This window comes from Rousettus aegyptiacus, unplaced genomic scaffold (genome assembly GCF_014176215.1).
Source record: "Rousettus aegyptiacus isolate mRouAeg1 unplaced genomic scaffold, mRouAeg1.p scaffold_m13_p_7, whole genome shotgun sequence".
Classification (NCBI taxonomy): domain Eukaryota; kingdom Metazoa; phylum Chordata; class Mammalia; order Chiroptera; family Pteropodidae; genus Rousettus; species Rousettus aegyptiacus.
The window spans coordinates 63,531,946-63,555,287 of NW_023416310.1; the positions used below are offsets into that span (position 1 = coordinate 63,531,946).

The 23,342-nt window shown below is 39.7% G+C and overlaps 2 pseudogenes; both read left to right on the plus strand.

The window, feature by feature from the left end:
• The first annotated feature begins 19,048 nt into the window (after positions 1–19,048).
• Positions 19,049–19,167, plus strand: LOC118606063 (annotated as a pseudogene).
• Positions 19,168–21,429: 2,262 nt separating this feature from the next.
• On the plus strand, positions 21,430–21,699 carry LOC107509603 (annotated as a pseudogene).
• Positions 21,700–23,342: the final 1,643 nt, after the last annotated feature.

Sequence of the window (23,342 nt, forward strand, 5' to 3'; positions counted from 1 at the left end):
CCTTCCCCCTCCCAAGGCTGCTCCAAGAATCGAGTGAAATCAGGCAGATATTACAAAATTGCTAACACAGTATGAAAACTTCATAAAAAAGAGACTTGCATATGACATCCGGGCAAAAGCAAAACAAAATGAAACAACAACAAAAATTATAGGTAAGGAGCTTATGGAGTTTGTTTTCTTTACATTTTAAAAAGTCCATATATTCTACACAGAACGTGTGTGAGAACTTAGAAGTTCAAGTAAATGACAAAATAAGTAAAAGTAATCGTATATTGCTTCATTGCCTCACAAGAAAGACTTGGTGATGTTTTAAAAATAGAAAGTTTTGTACTGTAATCCAACTTGGCAACATGAGAACAGAAATAGCCTGTGCTGAAAGATTAAAAGAAAAAGACAGTGCTTCGCCGGCTGCCAGGAGATAAATGGCGTCCCTGCTTCTCATGTTACTTTTCTTAACCAAGCAGCTGGTTGCTGAGCACAGGGTGGTATGCGCGGGGGTGCCTGCGCTCTTGCTTTCCCACTTTTTGCAGTCTAGGTAGACACCTGTTTTTAGAAATCATGTTGATAAGGGACAAAATGAGGCCTCCTGTGGAGAGCAATGAGTCAACAAGACTCCAGCCTGGACCAAAGGCAGGTATACTTAGCAACTGGTGGAAAAATACGCTCCCACCTTGAGAAAATATTTCCACCATCCAGGGCTTCACAAGGCCGAGTCTTCATTTCCTGTTACTTAGAAAATCCAAGGGGAATCTGTGAAGAGAGGGTTTTATTGGACTGTTTTTGTTTTTTTGTTTTTGTCTGATATGTTTTGGCATTTGAGGTCAGTTTTAAACCCAAGAAGCACTTTGTTATTTGTACAGGTCCATTTTTAAATAATCCATTGTTTAAATAGTGTGGTTTGTAGAACAGCAGCACCTGTATCACCTGAGACTTTGTTATAAATATACAATCTGAGGCCTCTCCTTGCTATTAGGACCCTACCCATTGAGTCAGAATCCGTATTTTAATAAGATCCCCAGGTGACACATGTTAAAATCAGAAGTCCTTCTCAATAGGATATTTTGGAAAATATGGAAAAGTAACCAGAACAGTTTTGTCTTGTTTGTCTCCTCCTTCCCCTCCATGCACTTATCTCTTTTTACATAACCATCATCCCACAGTTGCACGGTCTTGTAGCTTGGTTTTCACTTCACCTCACTGAAAGCATCTTTCTATGTTATCACAGCCTTTTTCACAAATAGGTCATATAGTTGTACAATAGTCCACCAATTGAAAATATTCTAGTTAATTTAATTACTAGTAGTTGGATACCAGTGATTTAAAATTTAAGTGTGTTAACAATAAATATTTTTGTGCCTAGCAATTGACATATTTAATTTTTATTTCCTGTGAGAGTATCAGCAAAGCATTTAAAAGTAAACTTTCTTTATAATAAGACAAACACATTCTTATTTTAAAAGCTTTTAAAAACAGGAACACAGATCTATGTATGTGATAAATTTCCCTAGAAACACACACAAAGAACTGGTGAAATTCAAATAAGGTCTATAGTCAAGTTAATAGCATTGCACTAATGTCAGTTTTCTGGTTTCAATTAATGTACCCTAGTTATGGAAGATTTAACCATTGGGGGAAACCTGGTGAATGATACATAGGATCTCTCTGTACTATTTTTCCAACTTGTGTGAATCTCTAAGTCAAAATAAAAAGTTTTAAAAATATGAGAGAGAGAAGAAAAAGAACCGTAAAAATTCTGTTAGCATTTGGTATATTTCTCTTTAATCTTATTCTATGCATGGTTAAAAATAGTAATGCAAAATGGAAACCTGTTTCAGAAGCCCTGGGTCTGTGCTGCACTTCACTGGGCATGGCTTTGGTGAGACACCACAATAACCAGCAGCAACGATAGATCTGAGGAGTCCATGTGAGCTATGCCCATTGTGGTGGTTGAGAAGGACCACTCCAAAGAAAACATATTGTTAATCACCTTTGAAGCTTTACTTCCCCACAACCTTTTTCTTCATTTTCTCAGGAAATATTTCCGTCTCTGTCTTAGCCATGCACCAATCTTACTTCCCAATGTGATTTCGATGAGGAACCTGTGAAAATGCAGGGTTTCTGGACAATAATTATAATTCACTTTCAGGGGGTGTACACAGAAGGGAAGTGGAATTCCTCTGGCTAAGTGATCAGCTCTGGCTCTTGGCTGCATTTGCAGAAAGGATACTGAGAAAATAACTAAGGTGGTTCCAGTTAATTAACAACCTGCTTCATAATGGGAAACACTTAAGTAAATATTGCTAGAGAACACTCGAATTCTCCTCAATGCCCTGCTTTGTGCACCATCACCTACCAACCTTATCTCTATGACAACAAAAGAACCTTCTTTAAAACTCAACTCAAATGTGAGAGACCCACTTCAGTCAGCCTCTGGGCACCAGGATGTGCCCTGACTCTTTATCCCTGCGTATGTTACCTGCCGATTCTGTTCTGTCATTTACCTGTGTGCAGGGCTTTTCCCACACTGGGCTGAGTCCTTGATATCAGCCACAGGCCTATTCTTCTTTGTTTGACACACTTTGCAATGTCCCACACATTTAGGAGTAGGCTCTCTATGAGTGTTCGTTGATGGAAAGAGGGATGGGGAAGGAGAAAGAGAAAGAGAGAATGACAGTGGCTCTGGGGATGGCATTTGTGTGAAAGCACCTGAAGCCGTTGTGATTTCAGAATACTCTCACAGCTGTTAATAACCTTTGCTTCCTTCTCCCTCTGTGCCCTGTGTCAACACAGTGGACCTGTCTCCAAAACAAGGCGGCTTCTGGAGTAGTGTCTGGTGGTTCCACTCTGAGGCGACCTACAGATAATGCCATCCTCAGTTGGGCTACATTTGGGCCTGCTCATGGGCAGAGGGAAGGACCTAGAAGATGACACCCTCACAGGAGTGTCCTGCCTCTGCTTCTGGGGTCCTTCTAGGGGTTGCAGCATATAGTAAAATGTGAGGACAGGGCTCAGGAACATCCTACTTCAGCCATCTCCATGACCTTGGACATTTAAAGTGTTTACCTCAGCACCAGGGCTGTGTCTGCATCTCGAAATAAGACGGGTGTGCTGACCTTTCTGTTTCTTCAACTCTAAGTTAGGGACGTCTATTCAGGCAGGTAGGGGGCAGAATCTCAGAGGAGTGATGATGAAAGAGATACAGATGCTTTGTCCTGCCTAAATATCAGGGGCTTGAGGTAGGCTGGGCCATATCTCTTTAGGTCTAACTTGGCTAACCATTGGTCCATTAGGAATAGAGGAAGATGACCTGTCTGGTCTATTTTTCACCAGTCCAGCCAAGTAGGTCTTTCTTTCTGAATGGTTGGAACTGGGCATTGACCTTGGCTTTACCCTGGAATGGCCTGAGACCTTAGTAAATCCCTGTAGCCTGGATTCCACATGAGAAAGTCTGATTTAGCTCTTCTCAGCAAGGTTAATTTCCCCACTAGGCACAGCTGGCACAGTGCCTAGGATCCACCATAGTTCTAGGGGCCCACCAAGTATTTAATTTCATTTTTTAAAGTCAGAAAAAGAAAATAAACTTTGAAGTCAAAGAAAATGTTTCAATATGTGATATTGACATATTTGTTTTTATACCAATGCAGTCATAAAATATTATTTTCAATATATTTTTATTGAAATATATTGGAGAAAGAAGCCCATGAGAGTCATGATGTGGCCCTGGGCACAGTTCCTATGTGGCGTCAAGGGTTGTAAAAGCTCCCCAGGTGATCCTAATGCACAGCCAGAGTTGAAAAACCAATAATTTTTAAAGGAGGCCCAAGTGACTCTCTACCCTTAAATATCTCTACCTGGCCTTCCCTAAACCTTAACAGAAATATTCTTCAGGTGTGTCAGTCACCAGAGATAAGTAGATCAGGCAAATGCACATTTTGGCACATGAGTAAAGAAAGGAGGGATACTGTTGGTGGTGCCACAGGAAGGGAGTGTCTCTGGGCACTTGGGGGAGTTCGGGTGGGCTGGGAAGAGGGTCAGCTGATGAAGTTTGACCCAAGTAGCCATCAGAACAGCAAGTGGGCCCTCCCACATGTACAAGCTCCAAGAGTTTCTAAATTCTTTCTCATCTGTACTTGTCTCATTTGATTTCACAACAATCCGGAGGTAGGTAGAGCTATCTTTATCATTCCGTTTGCAAAATCGGTGCCTGCCATATATCGCAACAGGTGCTGTTCCATAGAACTGCTGTCAGGGTCTGCTTGGACCACCACCATGGTAGGCTGTGTCTTGCGGCCTTGGTCATGTTTCTAGCTTCAAGCCCTGAATTGTAGCCTAAGCAAAAGTTAGTTTCAAATGGCGTTTGAGAGGAAAATGAAAGTGCTTTCTCAATCTTCACCAACTTCAATGCCCGCCATTGAAAATTGCCACTATTTTCGTGATTATACAGCAATGTCAGAGCATCCCTAACTGAAATGTCAGGTAGAAGAGGCAACTTTTTGTCTTCTCTTTGGGAACAAGCTTTCTGTCTGTGATGCTAGCCCCACCCTGAGCACAGGAACACAGCACCATCTATTGGCTTCCTAAGAACAGCATTGTGATTCTCTCAGGGTCCCAGAGAGTGTAGGCATTGGCCAATGTCCACTCCCTCCCACTGCCACCAATAAAAGAAAAAGGGAGGCAGTTCTCCAGTGTGGAGACCAGCATTCTAGGCCCTCCCTCCTGACAAGACTAAGTTTATGTTTACCAGCATAACAACCTTTACAGGGGAGTGAAGAGGAAGAAACATTGATCTATTTTTTTTTTTAATTTAAGGAATGAACATTAAACACTAAGAGATCAGTGCGAAGTGTAATGTTATTCCAAAGACCTGATAGCCTCATTGACACAAGCATTTAAACAAAATACATATTTGGGTAAATCTCTGTCAAGAGGGGACTACATCACAGTATTTTATAAGGTACCAAATGCAGTAGAGATGGTACTTCCTTCATATCTAGAATAGTGGTCTCATTTTAATTTGAACACAATTTTTTATTATTAAGAATGTCTGAGCATATAGCCTCATTATATGTATATTTATTTAGAAAGTATATACATTACTTTTACATCAATGTTCCTATGTACACTGTAAAACCTACCAAAACAAAAATGAAAAACTGAGATAAAAATAAATAAAACCCAATGTTCTGACTTTCTTTCCCACGCCCCCGTGGAGAGCCTGGCCCTCCCCCAGGGCGCACTCCCATGCCTGGAAACCACAGCTCCCAACATGGAAACACTGACAGAGTCCTGAGGCAGTTGTTGAGGATAGTGCATCAGGCCCTCTCACATCTTTGCTAGAAATTGTGGGTACACATTTAGCAAGAAGATGTTGCCAGAAAAAGGCCATTTCTGATTTCCAACCCGGCATGTAAGGAGCTTAGAAGCTATCACTCTACACTAATAACTGAGAAAAATGAAAAAAATCAACAATTCTTCTTAGATTTACCACGAAAGTAAAGTCACAGGGAAAACTGTCGCCTGCAAAATGGAGACAGGCAGACAGGCAGATATGGAGAATCACAGCTCACCTGAGTGGAAACCCACGAGCAGAGACTCTGAGGGAACCAGTACGGGGGGAAGAACCCCTGAACTGTCACTGGTGAATTACCGGAGGCTCAGTGTGGACAAGCCCCAGAGATCAAGACTCCGGGGGAACCAGACATGGGGGAACCCCCCACTTTGGTGAGTTTTATCTCCTGGAACTCTACCAGGTTCTCACGGTGAAGATAAAAGTCCTATTCTACTTCCAGCAAGGGGAGAGGAAAAGGAATCATTTTGAAATACAACAGAGCACTCTATTCTTGCTAACAAAGCCTTTCCTCAGAAGATAGTTAACCAGAGCCTAAGCTACCTGGGGGAAGGGAAATACCCAACTCCAGCCCCTTCCAGCTATCTTGTCCCCCAAGACAGGGGCAGGGAACTGGGAAACACTTAAGGTTCTGAGATGAGGGCCACAGGTTCACCAAAAGACTGGGGCCTCACTACAGGACTGTAGCATACTTCCCCGACACTCACTACCACTTCACTAAAGGCCAGATTACAATAGTTCCTTACACCCCATATATCATGTCCACCTTTCAATAAAAAATAACAAGGCATACTTAAAGGCAAAAAATGCAGTTTTAAGGTACTGAACAAGCATCAAAACCAGAATCAGACATGGCGGAGATATTGGAATTATCAGATAAGGAATTTTTTAAAACTATGGTGAATATACTAAGGGCTTTAAAGGAAAAAGTAGACAATGTACCAGAACAGAGAGGTCATGTAAGCAGGAGGTTGGGCCTCTGAGGAAGAATCAAAAAGAAATGATAGAGGTCAGAAACATTGTAATGGAAATGAATGCTTTTGATAGGATCCTTAGTAGCATAAACGTGGCGGAGTAAAGAATCTCTAAGCCTAAGGATATGACAATGGAAACTTCCAAAACTGAAAAGCAAAAAGACTGAAAAATAAAACAGAACAGAATAGCCAAGACCTGTGGGACAGCTATGAAAGGTGTGACATACACATAATGGGAATACCACATGGAAAAGAACAAGCAAATGGAACATTTAAAAGAAATATTTGAAACAATAATTTCCCCAAATTAGTGTCAGAGAACAAACCATGAATGCTCAGAAAACACAAAGCAGGATATATGCAAAACAAAAACAAAAACAAACAAGGAAAAGCTTTCAGAAAATTGAAAGCAAAGAAAAAATTTGAAAAATGCCACAGGAAATAAAACACCTTACTTTTCGAGGAGCAATAATAAGAATTATGCTCCACTCCTCATAAACCAGGTAACCAGGCAGGCAAGAAGAGAGCAAAGTGAAATATTTAAAGTGTTGCTGAAAGAAAAAACCCACCAACCTACAATTCTGTACCCTGTGAAATTGCGTTTCAAAAGTAAGGAGAAATACTTTCTCAGACAAAAAAGAATCGAAGGACTGTGCTGCCAGGAGACCTTAACAGGAGTAAGGCTTCCTTACTAAGGCATTCAAGGGATGTGATATTAATTCCAAAACAGTTTCAAGTAATCCTCTAGAAGTTTACATTGCCCTAAGTTGTTATAATTTTTTTAACCGTTTTGAAAAATATCAAGAAAGGAAGTGGGTAACTTCTAAACAAACAGCAGAAATGAATTAACTGGAGTTGCTTCCTGTTTATTTAGACCCAGAATTAAAAAGGAGAAAAAACTAGGATCGGTTTGTTGGGTGGCCACCACAGGTCAAGAATTGTGCTGTTCATTTCATGTGTCTTCGCTGATTGAACAATGCTAAGTAGTAGCTATTATTATCCCCATGCTACAGCTGTGGAAATAGCAGGTGATAAAGCCAGGATTTGAACACAGAGGCGGACATTGTTGTCTACCAAGAAGCAATTCAGCTGCATCTCTTTTCACAGGAAAATATCAAGAGGTGTCATGCCAGGCTGAGCCCTGACTACCTTTGCTGAATACATTTCCGACTAAGAGCAGAAAGAGCCAAAACCACCCTTTGGAGTACATGGGAAATAAAAATCCTCCTTGAGCATTGCTAGGAACTGAATATTTGTGTCCCGCAAAGTCATATGTTAAAACCTAGTCCCTGATATGATGGCATTTGGAGGTGAAGCCTTTGGGGGGTGATTAGGTCATGGGAGTGGAGCCCTCGTGCAAGGGATTAATGCCTTTATAAAAGAGGCTTCAGAGAGCTCCCTGCCTCTCCCATCATGTGAGAACATGGTAAAAAAAATGTCCATTCATCTTGGGCTGCTATAACAAAATACCACAGACTGGATGTCTTATAAATAACAGAACTTTATTTCTCATATTCTGGAGGCTGGAAGTCTGAGATCGAAGTGGCAGCATGGTTGGGTAGGAACCCTCTCACAGGTGGCAGATTTCTCCTTGTATCCTCATATGGTGGAAAGGGTAAGGGAGCTCTGTGGGGTTTCTTTTATAAGAGTACTAATTCCATTAATGAGGGCTCCTCTCTCATGGGCTAATCACCCCCCAAGGGCCTGACCTCCTAATGCCATCACATTGGACGTTAGGATTCCAACATGTGAATTTTGGGGCAACACTACATTCAGACGATAGCACCATCTATGAACCAGGAAGAGGGCTCTCACCGGACACCACCAGTTTTGTCAGCACCTTGATCACGTATGTATGTGTGTTTGTGTAGCGCAATATTTAAATGCTTGTATTAACATTTAATACTTTTATGGTTCAAGAAATCAGAAAAATATAAAACATAAATATTTTAAAGTCTACATTAGCCCTCTCATTCCCCCAGTGCACTTGGAGCTGAGACAAAGAATCTGCACCTCCAAAGGTGATCTTAACAGAGGCCTGGCTCCCAGTATGAGCTGAAACCTCCTGCCTGCCCTGAGTCCAGAGAAAAGCCCAGGTTACTTGCCTGAAAGTTTCATCTGGAAAGGGAGGTGACAGATGAAACCAAGACAAGGTCCCCCTGCATTGCCAAGCCCCAGAAAGAAACACTCATCCCTTAGTGGAGGCTTGAATTAAGGAGCCTCTTTAGCAACCTGTGTCTCAATAGTAGTCTTAGTCGGAGTCATGTGGCATATACCCCCATGCAACACTCACAACCAGGACTTCTACGCTGAAAAATGGAATGTGAACAGAGTGGTGCCACCATCACTCTGGTTCCTCCCAACTGTAAGCCGACACCAAATTAGATTCAGAAGCACAGGTCAGACTGTAGGTTTGGAGTGTGTTTCTTTTATGGGAGAAACTTAGGTGTTGATCTAAGCTCCCTTCCTCCGTCAGTTCCTCAGAGAGCATTGCTGGCCTCCCCTAAGGTAGAGAAAACAGCTTATGGTTCTGTTTAAAAACTGAATTATTACATTAAGATCATATACACAGTATTCGTAAGAGGAAGTGGCTCAACCCTTTGATATTAATAGTGGGTTTGAGACAAGCTTTGAGCAGACTAGAGAAACCACTGTGGGTCTGCTGCAGTGGGACACCTGTAAGCGCAGGTGTCAGCAATTAGCAGACTTGTCACTTAGCTCCCAGTGGTCTTCACCTCATGTTGTTTCCTTTGTGCTCATCTCCATGTTGTACTCACTGTTGTCCAATATGGCAGAAGTGATGTCATGCCACTTCTGGAATGAGGTTTTACAAGACGTTGCAGATTCTGGCTTGGTCACTCTCTCTCTCTCTCATAAGACTCTTTCTGTTGAAAGCCAATCGGCATGTCACGAGAAGTCCATGTAATGAAGAACTGAAATCTGCCAATAGACACATCATCTTCCAGTCCCACCCAAGTATTCAGATAGCTGCAACCCCTGCCAGTGATGTGACTACAACGAAATGAGAGAGCCTGAGCCAGACACAGCTAGCTATACCACTTCGGTTTCTGACTCTTAGACATTTTAACATTTGTCATCTTCAGCTACTATGTTTTGAGGCTACACAATAATAGATAACTAACACAGATTTTGGTCCCTGGAAGTAGAATACTGCCATAAGAAATACCTAAAATACGAGGGTGTCTTTAGAACTAGGCACTGAGTGCTAATGGGAGGACTTTACAGAAAGAAGAATTTAAATTTGAGGCTGCTGGTGAGGACTTAAAGGAAAGTGAGTAAAATTTTACTGGGTACTGGAGGAAAGGGGATTGGTATTATGCAGTGGCAGAAAGTTTAGCAATGCTATTGCCTGTTGTAATGTAGAAGTTAGGAAATGTATTTAATAAACTGGGTGATATATCAAAGGAGATGACCAGGCAGAGAACTGAAAGTACTACCTTCTTTCTCCTTGTTACTTATAGTAAAATATGAAAGAGACATGCATTGTGGGGGAAAGAGCCAAGATTTGCTGTTTTCTAAGATTCCCATCCTCTCCAGATGGCAATTGATGCTGAAATTAAGAAATAGCTTCTGAGCAAAGATCAAATACAGTACACTCTCAGAAAAGCATATCCAGAGATGAAAACAAGTATGTCACTGTAAAATCCTTTGTTAAGACCCCAGGAATATCAAAGATAATGCCTCAGAGTACCATTTATTCAGGGAAGAAAAGGCCCTCTAAAACTTTAAGGGTATGTTTCATAGACCCTTTCAACCATACAATAGAATGTCTAAGAAGCTTAAAAGTACTATTCCTCAGCAGAAATCCAGGGTAGGAAAGGGCTATATTGAAGTGAATTATAGGCATAGCTTTTGTCTAACAGAATAAATCTCAATTAGAATCACATGGGATTCACGTTTTAAAGAGAATTATATCCCCAGAAATACCATCACCTTAGGTTGACACAGACAGGTTAAAATGAAAAAAGCTTTTGGTCCCCCTAACTTTAGAAGCAGAGGAGGCTGAGAAAACTACTCATATTACATATCATGTGTTACCTGTCATGAAAAAGAAAGATGACTTAAAGGATGGAACCAAGATCCATGCACTATTTCTGGGCAGGTGTGGAACTGAGGCCTAATTCAGGAACTGCCTTAGTGGGATTTCAGAATTGCTATGGACCAGCGTCTCCCTCGTGCTCCCATTTTCCTTCTTTTGGAATATGAATGTCTATACAGCTGTCCTCTACCTGTTTCCACTAAATGTTAGGTTTGTGAGGGACAGATAATTTGTCTATGTCACACTTGGGCCTGATTTTGATGATGGGACCTGGACTTTAAGCTGATGTTGTAATGGGGTAATATTTGGCAGAGTTAGGGGCATGGATCTTGGGAAAGTATGAATGTATTTTACATGTAGGAGGGACATGAATCATTGGTAATTGGGGAAAGGGGACAGTGGTATCCAATCTCTAAGATGTCCCCCAATTACTTATGCCTCCTACTGGTTCTCTCCAATATCTATATCAGAATTAGTCTGTGTGATCAGGAAAATACAACAAAAGTGCTGGTATATTACTTTTGAGACTACGTTATAAAAGGTACTGAAACTCCTGACTTGATTGTGCCCCCTGCCTCCGGTCTTATCACTCATTCACTCACTCTGGGGAAAGCAGCTACCATGGTTGATGTGAGTGGGCATGTGGAAAGGTCTTTTTGGTGAGAAATTGAGGCCTTTTACTTACAGTTATCTGAGTGAGTTGATAAGTGAGTGATCCGGCCCCTGTCAAGCCTTTAGATGATTGCAGCCCCAGTCAACACTTTTACTGCAACTTCCTGAGAAATCCAAAATTCAGAACTTCCCAATTAAAGCACTCATGGATTACTAACCCTCTCAAATTCTGTGAGATAATAAATGTTTGTTGTCTTCAGCTGCTCAGTTTGGGGGTAATCCAATGTATAGCAATAATAACTAATACTATGGGCTAGCTATTAATCTCTCACCTGGGGAAGTGGATGCAGAGATAAAAGATATTTGAGTCTCTATTCCTAATGGAAAAAGGAAAAAATGAGTGAAGAAATACTCCCAGTTCAACTGAGAAAATACACATTTGGGGGGGAGCGTGTCACCCTTTAATGTGGTCCACTTGCTGCCCAAGGTTCAACAGAAATCTTGTCCCTTAAAAGAGGTAGTGTCCTTTAAATGCCTGAACGTCCTAAAGCCAAACCTCCAGAGAGCTGTCAGCCTTGGGGACAGTCCTATGTGAGAGTGATGTTAGGTATGGTGTAATGGAGGGAGAGTTGGTGGACTTCGTGGTTAGGAAGACTGGGTTCAATTCCAGCCCCTCACTCACTGGCTCTGTACATTCATAGTCCATGGAGCTCAACCTCTTTGTTTGCCTCACCCTTCAATTAGGGCATCTATTCTCTGGGTTGGTGTGAGGATTCAAGGAATGACTTGAAGACAGGCACCCAACTGCAGTCACTGCTTCCCTGGCTCATGCACAGATTGGGAGCCACCGATAATGTTAGCCACCCTCCCCACCCCACCCCACCTCACCCCACCCCACTCTGTACCCTGCCCCTAACTAACTTCCAATACTACACGAAGGATATTTTCCCCAGATTCAGAAGTATTCATTCTTGGGTAATGTCTCCCTACTAGCCTTATGGAAATCAATTGCAGGTCACATTTGGTGGCACTTTAAACCATGCTTGGCACTTAATAACTTCAGATACTTGCTTAATAAGTAAATATGTAAATGAATGGTATAAACAAATGACTGACAATTTGTGTCAGATATTTGACTGGTTATTTATTAACCCATCTAATTTATATCTAGAAGGAATTATCCTTCAGACAAATTTCAGTATTTATCTAGGTTGCACTACTGGTGAGAAGTGAAATAAGGCTTCTAAGTCAGGTCTCTGATGTTTAAGGCAATTCTCTCTGTGCAACAAGAATTTGTCTGGTCTTTGTCCTTGGTTCCTAGGAGGGAGATTCTGAAACCCTTGGAATTTCCCAAGTGACGGGAGTATCTTTGTAATTCATACAGGGTCCCTGAGGCCACACTTGAGTTTATGCTAATAAGATTATTTAGCACAGAGTATGCCTGAAAAACCAACCATCTTATTAGAGAATTGGGGCTTTGACCAGGTGATATCAGCCCAACCTCCAGGGAGGAAAGAGGGCCTGGAGATTGAGTTCATGTGATTGATGATTTAATCATCCATGCCTACTTCAGGAAACCACAATAAAAACTCTGGACATTGAAGCTCTGTTAAGCTTCTTGATTGGTACACATACACCGATGTGGCAGAAGTCCACTTTATTATCATCAGAGGACATGAAAGCTCTGAGTTTGGGACTTGCCCAAATTTTGCCTAAAAGCTCTCTTCTTTTGGCTCATCCTGATTAGTATTCTTTATAGTAAACAGCAATTAGATGTACAGTGCTTTTCCAAATTCTGTGAGTTGTTCTGGTGAATTATTGAACCTGAGAGGTTTGTGGGAAACCTTTGGATTTGTAGTTAGTCAGTCGGAGTGTGGGCAGCCTGGGAACTCTGTAACTTAGGGCTGGTGTCTGAAGGGAGGGGAGTCTTTTTATGGACGGCACCCTTAAACCTGTGGAGTCTATGCTTACTTTAGTTGGTTAGTGTCCAAATTGCATTGCTATATTGTTTTGTAAACTCCCCTGTCTCCATCATACCTCTCTTAGAGAGGTGTATGTGTAAGTTATTTTTTAATGAAATATTTAAAATAAAATGATGCTAGTAGTGAATCCAAGTTTTCCAACATTAAGGGCTATAGAAATTCAGCCAGAGTAAATACTGTAGATAAAGATGTAGAGAAACTAATATTAATAACACATGATTATAAAGTACCTATTGAGATATAAAAAAAATGCTGGCTAACTTAGAGTTTTAAGTTAATTTGTACTTAATTAAAAATTTACAGTATTGGAATCTTTTAAATTAAAATGATGTTTTCTAGTTTATGTGGCTGTTTGTTAGCATTTACATTATTTAAATCCATTTAAATAAAAAAAAAAATCAACCGGTCTTCAAAGTTAAATAAGGTTTAAAAAACACACAAGAAAGTATAAGTTAGCTGTTATCCCTGACAAGCTGTTGTCCTTGGAGATTTGGAGATCTTTTGCCTTCTTCTCTTAGTATCTTAGTCCTTTGGGGTTTGGATTGATTTTCCCAGACTTGACAGAACATGGGTCCCTTACAGAAAAGGCCAGCCTAAGAGACAGGGCCTCCCCTTTAGCCAACAGGAACCTAGGCCTAGTGGTGGCCTGTCCTTCTCAAGGGTTCCTGGCTCTAAGTTGTGTGATTCCTGCCCTCCCTCACAGGGAAGGTATAGGAGGAATTCAACCTCATGGTGCCCGTTTCTTTGTGATAAAGAAATAACTTATGTGTATCTATTAGCCAAGAAAAATTTCCCATGGAAAGTGACCAGATGACTGAATTAACAAACATTATCTGGCCCACATGGTATACTGCAGTTATTTCTGTAGTTTGGATTTGCTTCTGCTTTTTAGTCACATGACAAAGAACAAAAGGAACCTCTTCAAAGGGCCATAAAAATGGTTTTCTAGATTCGTAAATAATTTGTCAATGGAACTACAGGTGGGAAAGACATGTTTTACTTCGCTTCAGTGCCTTGGAAATTGAGAACTCATGTGTATAGAGGCTTTGAACTCTCCAGGAGAATGTGAGAGGAACAGGAATGTCTTATTTCCAAAGCCCTTTAGAGCAGAAAATGCATTTACTCCATGCCCTCCATCTGTCAGGTGGGCCGACTTTCACCCCTCCCTGCTTGCTGCTACCCTTGGCTCAACATTCTCAAGTCCTTGACCTTACTCTCTATGCCCCATCCTGCCGCAATCTCCCCATCATCAGAAGATGGCAATTGTAAGTGAGAATTCGAGTTTCCTATCCAGGCTGAGTTTGTGGTAGGTGCTCAGCAAGCCCGTGCACTCTTGGCCCAGGCTCTGCCTTTCTTGTTAAGATCTCCCTTCATCTTTTCTCCCAAGTCACTCATTGGTCAGTTCACGCATGTTGAACACATTTCATCATCCTATTCCCCCAACTGTTTTATACATTCTCCAGATTAGGGCTAGTCATAAATTTCCACTCAGAAACACATTTCTACTCTTCTTTCTGGCCTGACCATGAATCCCTGGGGCCTGTAGCGTATTCATAAATAGCTCTCTACTGAGAAAGAAGCCATTATAGCAAAGCCCTTAGAAAATAATACTTTCCCCAAAGTCGATGGTTTCTTTACTCAGAGAAATAAAGACTGATCCACTGTACGTTTTTGTAAACACAATACAATAAACATGTCTTCCTTCAAAAAATGTTTTTATTAATATTTTTTGAGGGTCTCCTCTATGCTTAACACAGAGAATGCAATGGCAAATAACATTGTTTTGGTCTCCAGGCCCTTGTGGTCCAACACCGGGGGAAAGAGGGTCACTGGGGAGGCACAAAGCCACCAAGGTAGATGAGGTTCTGAGACCAAAAAGCCAAGGTGCTGTAGGCTTGAGGGAGCATCTATCACGGTGTGAGGGAGGAGTCAGGAATGTATTTCTGAGAATGCAGAGGATACTTCAGATAGAGTTTAAGGAACCTCTAACAGATTTGAGGAGCAACCACTTGGAGTGACAGGAGACCAAGGTGAGCTGATTTAGACACCTCAGCAATAGGCTTGGCTACCATGCTAGACAGGCTTGAAATGGAGCATTCTTGTGGAGAACCTGTACTCCAGTAGCCCTGTACATCTCTGAGTATATTTGGAAGCAGGTGTGCCTCCCTCTGCTTTTCAGCACTCTCTTACCCTCTGTTATCTTGCCTTTACTGTCTCTTCTGAGAGGTACTTGTGTCCTCAGGCTGATTGCCAGCTTCTCGGGTCCCCCTGCACACTCTGTACCAACACCATCGCTGTGCTGCCTGGCTCTACCTACCGCCCTCCACTAATAAACCTGTGGGCTCCGGTCTCTGTATCTTGGTCAAGAACAAGTTCTCATGAGTCATGATCTGTCATGTGAGAAAAGCAATCAATTAATTCACACTGCAATAGTAAAAACCATGTAACTTTAATGCGTCACCTGTTTCTCTAGAATTCACATTTTCACAATGGGAGAATTGTTGAGCTAAAAATTAATCTCTATAGGTGAAATTTCAGGAGAATGTGGTAAGCACCCATTCCTCTCCAAATTAAACCATAAGGATCACTTCTGTCAACACACTGTCCTGGATGTATCCCAGAAGAGTTTTACAATTTTAAAAAAATTCCTGAAACAATCCTTTTGGTTGTTACAATCTACTTTCTTCTACCAGAAATAGCAGAAAAAATCTGTTTGTTTTGTTTTTTTGTTTTGTTTTGTTCTGTTTTTGAGAGTCCCAGGTAGTCTCTGGCTAATAGTGGTAGCCGTTCCAAAAGATACATTACCAGTACCCATTTTATAGAAGATGCTCAATATGGGAACATAAAAAGAAGGCTAAAGAGAGACACCCTTTTCTCAAGAAGTTTACAGTTGAATAAGGAAAAGACACATATGCAGGAGTTTTGGCTGAAGACTTAGCTGGGGCTCCTGCAGAAGAGGAAGGAGGGGTCAGGTAAAGAACAGACAGGCCTGAGGGTATTGTCTCCCCATTAGTACCAATTCACATGCAAAGGACAACTGATGGAGACAAGACCAATGGTTTGGGAACAGCTGTGGCCACCACCATCTTGGGGCTCTAGGCTCTGTGGTGTGTCTGTGAATAGCTGTGCCTTCAGTGTGGCCTGGTGGGCTGCAGAGGAGGCCGGCACATATATAAGATATGTAAAGGATGATACCAGCTTTGGTAATCTATCTGCAGCTTACAGAGATGAACGGGAGCCTGCTACAGGCTGAAGAAAATTTCTGGTCAATGCAATCTGGAAACTATGTAAAGCAACCCAGCATCATGATGTCAAAATACTCCCTGGAGGCTTGAAACTAATCCTGTACACCTGGACACAAAGGTCTGGCTTCCTGCAGGTTACCTCTGGTATGTGGCATTCTAGCAATTGGAAATCTTGGTTTCATAGAATTCAGAAAGTTAACTTCAGAGGTCAGACAAATTCTGAAATGTCTTCCATATCAGTGGCCAGAGAGAGTTAGAATAAAGCACAAGGAAAACGTGGAATTTGTTCTGTTTTAAATTCTGTTTTGAGACTTGTCAATGTCGAACTAACATTTGACTGCCTGATATATGTAAGCACTGTTCTGGGCTCTGTAGGGGATGACTTATCTTCTTATCCCACTGGATGCTCAATAGTCAGACTCTATGACACCAACTAGAGTGTGAAACATATTGCATTCACTTTGGATTTTCTTTTTTGACAACTTGCTGGGTTTTAGTATATTCGTAAAGTTGTGCAACTCTCAAGGATCGCAATCAAATTTAGAATACTTTTATCATCCCTCAAATAAACTGTATACCCATTAGTAGTCACCTTACACTTCACCTCAGTTTTCCCCACCCCAGCTCTAGGTAATCACTAATCTACTTTCTGCCCTCATGGATTTGCCTATTCTGGGCATTTCATCTAAATAAAATACCATGTGTTTTCTTTTGTGACTGGCTTATTTCACTTAGTATGATGTTTTCAAATTTCATCCATGTTGTCCCATATATCAATCTTTCATTTAGTTTTATTGCTGAATGGTTATTCCACATTCTGAATTACATTTTTCTTATTCAATAGTTTGTGAACATTTGGATTGCTTTCATTGTTGTCCTGTTAAGATTAGTGCTGCTTGAATATTCATGTGTAAGTTTTCGTGTGAATATGTATTTTCATTTTTTTTGTGTATACCTGGTTATACCTGGTAGTGAGAACAATTTAAGGAGTAGAATTGCTGGGTCATGTGGTGGCTATGTTTAATCTATAAGATTATTTTCTAAAGTGGCCACGCCATTTTACAATCTCATCAGAAGTATATAAGGGTTCCAGTTTCTTCACATTCTTGACAATTCTTGTTATAATCTTTTTTTTTTTTTTTTTTTACTATTGGCTATTTATAGCCATTCTAGCAGGTAGAGTGGTATCTCAATGTTATTTTGATTGACAGTTCTCTGATGTTAATGATGTTGAGTGCCTTTTCTTGTGCTTGTTGACCATTTCTATATTATCTTTGGAAGAATGTTTATTCAGGTCCTTGGACCATTTTTAAAGTTCGTTATTTTTTTCTTTTTTTTTTTAATTATATTTTCTATTTTTCTCTTCTTCTGTGTGTTATATTTTTACTTTTTTGATGTATTCATTAAAGCACAAAGGTTTGGAATTTTGGAATAATTTATCTTATTTTTAATTTTGTCACTCATATTTTTGTGTCATATTTAAAAAAGCTTTGCTGAATACAAGGTTGTGGAGATTTGTTCCCATATTTCCTAAAAGATTAAGGAGACTCTTTCTATGGCAGGTTTCATGAGATTTCTATTATCAATTTCCAATTCAATTTTTATTTAGTTGGAGCAAAAACTATAGAATCCTATAGGGTGTCCCATGTGCATTTGAGAAGAATATTAATTCTTCTGTTGTTTAGTGGAATATTATATACATGTCAGTTAAGTCAATTTGGTTTACAGTGCTATCAGATCTTCTGTATCCTTATTGATTTTTCTGTTAACTATTCTATAAATTCCTGAGAGAAGAGTATTGGGATTCCCAACTATAAATGTTGAGTTAATTTCTTATTTCAATTCATTTAGGTTTGGTTTCATATAATTTTAGGTCCTGTTATTAGGTACATATAAATTTGTCATTGTTATTTCTTCTCGATGAAATGTTCCTCTTTGTTTCTAGTAATATTTCTTTTCTTGAATTCAATTTTTCCTGATATTAATATAGCCTCTCCAGCTCTCTAATGGTTACTGGTTCCATGGCATACTTTTTCTAACTTTTAATTTCAATCTAGTTTGTGTTTAAATATAAAATATTTCTTAATTTTTCTCAATTTCTTTTGCTTACAACTGGATGACTATGAGTCTAGGTTGGGATCCCTTTGTGTTTTTTCTATATGAGGGCTGTTGACTATCTTGAACCCACAAATTAATATTTTTAATTAATTTAATTTGTGAAGTTATTTTTGAAATGTTTTCTCCCTCTTTTCTCCTTCCATGATTGATTTTGTCTGATAAATAGCTGAGTCCCTTCATTTGTCTTATTTTGTCTCTGTTCTTTATTCTTTATACTGAATAATTTCTATTGATCAATCTTTGAATTCACTGATTTATTCTTTTCCCATCTGAAATCTGCTGTTGGGCCCATCTAGTAATTTTTTTTCATTTTGTTTATTTTCAACTTTAAAATTAAATTTTAATTATTTTTATATTTTCTGATCATCATAGAGCTTCTCTGTTTGTTGAGTCATTGTCATATTTTTTTTTTTAATTTTTTGAACGTGTTTATAATAGGTGCTTTGAAATCTTTCTGCTAAATCCCAAATCTGGACCCATTATATTGCCCTCCCTTTCTCCCTAAGTATGAGTAACTCCTTCTTGTTTTCATTTCAGTCTAGTAAATTTTAAAACAGAAACTGGACATTTTAGATAATAAACTGTAGCGATTCTTGATTCTGTTTTATTTTTCTTGAGATTGTTGTTGTTTTTCATTATTTCCTGGGCTTAAACTCTAGAATCTATCTCCCCTACAGTGTACAGTAGATGTCTCTACTAAGATTTTTGTGGTCTACAGCCATGCCACACTGAACAAGCCCGATCCCATCTGATCTTAAAACCTAAGCAAGGTCGGGCCTGGTTAGTACTTGGATGGGGGACCGCCTGGGAAAACCAGGTGATGTAGGCATAAAAAATAAAAAATAAAGGATTATAACCTGATAAGGCCCTTGCAATCTGTGAGGTCAATCCAGGGTTGCTTATCCTAAAAATAAATAAATAAATAAATAAATAAATAAATAAATAAATAAATAAATAAATTTTGTATATATGTATAGATAGCCTGCTTTTCCCAAAGGTTGGCCCTGTGTCTATATAGCTATATGTCAAGCAATGCCTTAGGCAGCACTCAAGCACCTCAAGTGCATTAAGCTTACATCTTCTGCTGAGCGGCCTGTGTGTGGGTTGGGGAATACATTATAAGTTGCAGCTATATCTCAAGTCTGAACTTCCACTTTTTCCAGATTATCTTGGGTGTTCCCCATGCTGAATAGTTTTCCAGTCTCCTAGAGATATGTGGAGGGCTTATCTTAGTCTTTCCATGACTTTCTCTTTTCTACTATTTTCCTGTTAAATTTCTGATCTGTCCACTGCTTGCCCTAATTGAGTCTTTTGTCTCAGGGTAGTAAAGCTGCAGGTTTTGCTTCGTTAAAGAAACCAGGGCCAGGTAGCATTCAAAAGCACACTTTATTCAGGCACTATTGCAATAAGGAAAAGAGACCTCAGTATGGAACTGGACCCAATTCAAAATACAGCAAGAACAAGTGGAGATTTATAGCAAAGGAGCAGGTTTGGGGGCTTAGTGGGGGAATTCTTGGTCAAGGGTAGTCTTTGACACCTTCTTCATTCCCAACTGAGTCTGTACCAGATTCCTGCTGGAAACACAAGCACTTTTTTTAAGAATGCTTCTAAATTTGTTGTCTGTCTTTGTTTGATTTTTAGTGCCCTGAGATTGTCATTTCAGACAATTCTGTCCAGTTTTATCTGTGTTTTTTGAGAGTTTTGGCCACCCTCCTTACGCTGCCATGACTGGAAATCCCTCTAAAGCCTTTCGGTCAGGGTCTTTCATAGATCAGAATATTTTGTGAATAACCAGGTGGATAATGCAGAACACCGGTTTTTAAAACTCTGGTAGTAGAACCTCCCTCCTTTTTTTAGGAGTACCTTATACAGTATTTCTCAAAGTTTAATGTATAGAATACTTACCTGGCAAGGTTGTTAAAATACAGATTCTTGGGCTCCCATCCCAGAGATTCTGGTTTTACAGATCTGGGGTGCACACATATGACTTTATGTGGGTTGTCTGAAGACCACACCTTGACCTTTGTTCTATAGAGTGTTACAGTTTTCAAAGTCTCATACCTTTTCAACAGAAGCATTTATTTCTTCTCATAGCATTTAAAGAGTCTGATGTATAAGGTATGGTTCTATGGGCTCACTAAATCTGTTTTCATATCCATCCCTGATGGAAACACATTAAAGTATACTTTCTAGCCCCTTGTAGTTGTGTGGGGCCATGTATCTAGATCTGGGCACAAATATTTGCAGAAGTGGTAACTAGGTATCTTCCCAGATATGGCAGTGAAAAGCCTATGTGCTAGTCTCCCATTTCCTGCCTTTTCTTTGGTGGTTATGCTGGAGGCTTTAAGTGAAGATGGCAGAGTTATGAGTTTGACAGTCTTGATCTCTAAGTCCTCACATAGACAACAGCTGCCTTTGGGTAATAAAGGACTTTGAGTGAGCAAGAAATAAACTTTTAAGTGCTAAGTCATTGAGATATGGAGTTGTCGGTTATCATGTCATGAACCTAGTCTACTCTGATTTAAGTTATAGGCATGGCAAAAGTGAAATTACCTTCTGAAGCAGCTCGAAGTGTTGAGGAAAGAAAACCTTATTAACAGAAAATCTACACTCTCAAAAAAGAATGACTGGCATCCCCTAAAGTCATTTGATCCAGCTCCTTCCACAATGAGGTAATATTCACAGCCCACATGCCTTTTCTGCAGTTGTTAAGGTCTGACCTTTTAAGTGGAAAACAATGTCTTAGACCTAATCTAAAGGACAGATAAAATAAAATGTCAATTAACTAGAGCCCACCTATCCAGAACCTTCACCTGTAAATATATTTTCAATAATCGGGGTGAAACAAAAGTCTTTCTATTTTAATCCTCAGTTAACCAGTGTATGTTGTTAACTAGAATCCACAGCCTAAACCTTGAGCCTTCTCATTATTTGAGGTTTTACCTTATGTACAATGATCTTAACAACATGAAAACACTGAGGAGGAAGAAAGTCGATGGTGCCCTTCCTAATAGAAAAAGAATAAACAGGGTCTGTCGAGCTGCAGGAGAAAATGGTGGTCTCCACAGGGTGCAAAGTCTGACTTTTGACAAATTATGAAAACAGAACATATAGCCTGAAAGTAAAAGTGGACCTAAATACCAGAGACCCCTCCATCAGTTAGATTTGTGACCAAAATTAATATGAATGGAATAAATAATTCCAGTGGAATGGTGGGTGCACAGAGCATACCAGTGTTAGTAAAACGTCAAAACTCATATTGTGTTAAAGTTGTACCATAAGAGCTAAGATGTTTAATGATGTTTGAACAAAATATGACGCCCTACAGCTACCAGAAGGACAACCATACAATTATTGTTAGTGGATCTCAAACTTGTCTTAAATCAACTTATGTTAATGTCTTGATTAAATATCCCAATGCAAAATATCTACTCATTAAGTCAAAGAATTTCAGTTGGTAAAAAAAAAAAAAAAAAAAAAAAGGAATAAACAAAGCAACATTGCTTTCAGCAAGGAAATACTTAAAGCTCTGTTTATATCTATGAAAAACATCAGCTAATTGAATATAGTTGGCTACATTTTATCTTTAAACGCTGAATATTAGCCATAGAGTCATAGCTTTCTCAAGCTTGCCTCCCACCACCTGCCTCCCCCCAACCCTAATGAACACTAGTCTGTCCTTGGCCCACCCTCACAGCCACCACCCCTGTGAAAAATACAGTGCTATGACTGTGAGTCCTGTCACTGACTCAGTAATCGGAAAGCGTGTTGGTTTTAGGTTGGAGGAAATTAAAAGCGAACTTGCAGCTCCTAGAAAATATTGTGTACCTGTTTGGGGAGGATAACAGAAACACTGTGAAAGTAAAATTGTCAGCTTTCCTGCTTTGACTTTATTAACTTTTACATTTGCATAAAAATCGAATCCTGGTTTCGTGGGATTCTTCTGCTCCTGCAGCTTCCTCCTTACCTGAAGGCTTAATCCTCTGTTGGTGACATGATAATCAGGTCTCCAGCAACCAATTATGATGTCACAAAGAGGCAATTATCACTTCAGGTTAGAAAATAAACAGCTCACACAGATCATCACTTGAAATCTTCCTAATAACCTTAATGCAATTTTTCCTTGTAAAGATTTAACTTCATATGAGAAAATTACTGTAATCCACAAGGCAGTGGTTTGCATCCTGAGCCAAATATTAGTGTGGGTCCCCTAAATCCTTATTTAACAGTTCTCAGAGCATCTTCTCCCCTTCTCTGATGTCCCCTGCAGAGTACGGTTTACTGAACCCCCATGGAGATTCATCTGTTGGACTTGAATACTCCTCCTTTTCCAAAGCAAAGTGAACAGAAGTTTATCTAATTGGAATAATGTCATGGAATAATATCATTAATTAGGAAAAAATCTCATTGCACAAAAATTAAACAATGTATATAAGCAAAAAGAAGGCAATAAAAACACATCTAGAATCCTATCACTAGAAAAAAAAAAAACTATTTTGGTTCCAGTATTTTTTTCTTTAGTGTGTCATGTATTTGCCTGTGTTGGAGGTGTGGCTTGTTTTACAAGAATTAAATCACAAAGAACACATTGATTTGCAATCAGCCCTTTCATTTGAACATATGTTGTGAATACAACATATTATAATATTGTAATATTACAATATTACATTTTAAATAAAGAAAATGAATTGTCTTAGTATGAGGAGTATTCTAGGCAGACCATTCTTGAATGTGGCTAAAGAGACAATGTTTGATTCTGGACAACTAGATGGTCACTTGGCTGATGACTGGGCACTTGAGTTGAGACTGGTTGTATCCAACAGTGACCATCCATCAAGTGGGACAGATTAAAAGGAGCTATTTAGACCAAGAATATCTAAAAAGTGCTTGTGCCTTAGACCATTGCTGTCCCATTACTAAGCTCTATTCTCCAAACCCTGCCTTCCATAAATATTCTCTTTTCTAATACATGATCACAATGGTTAATTTTCAACCTTTAAAGGC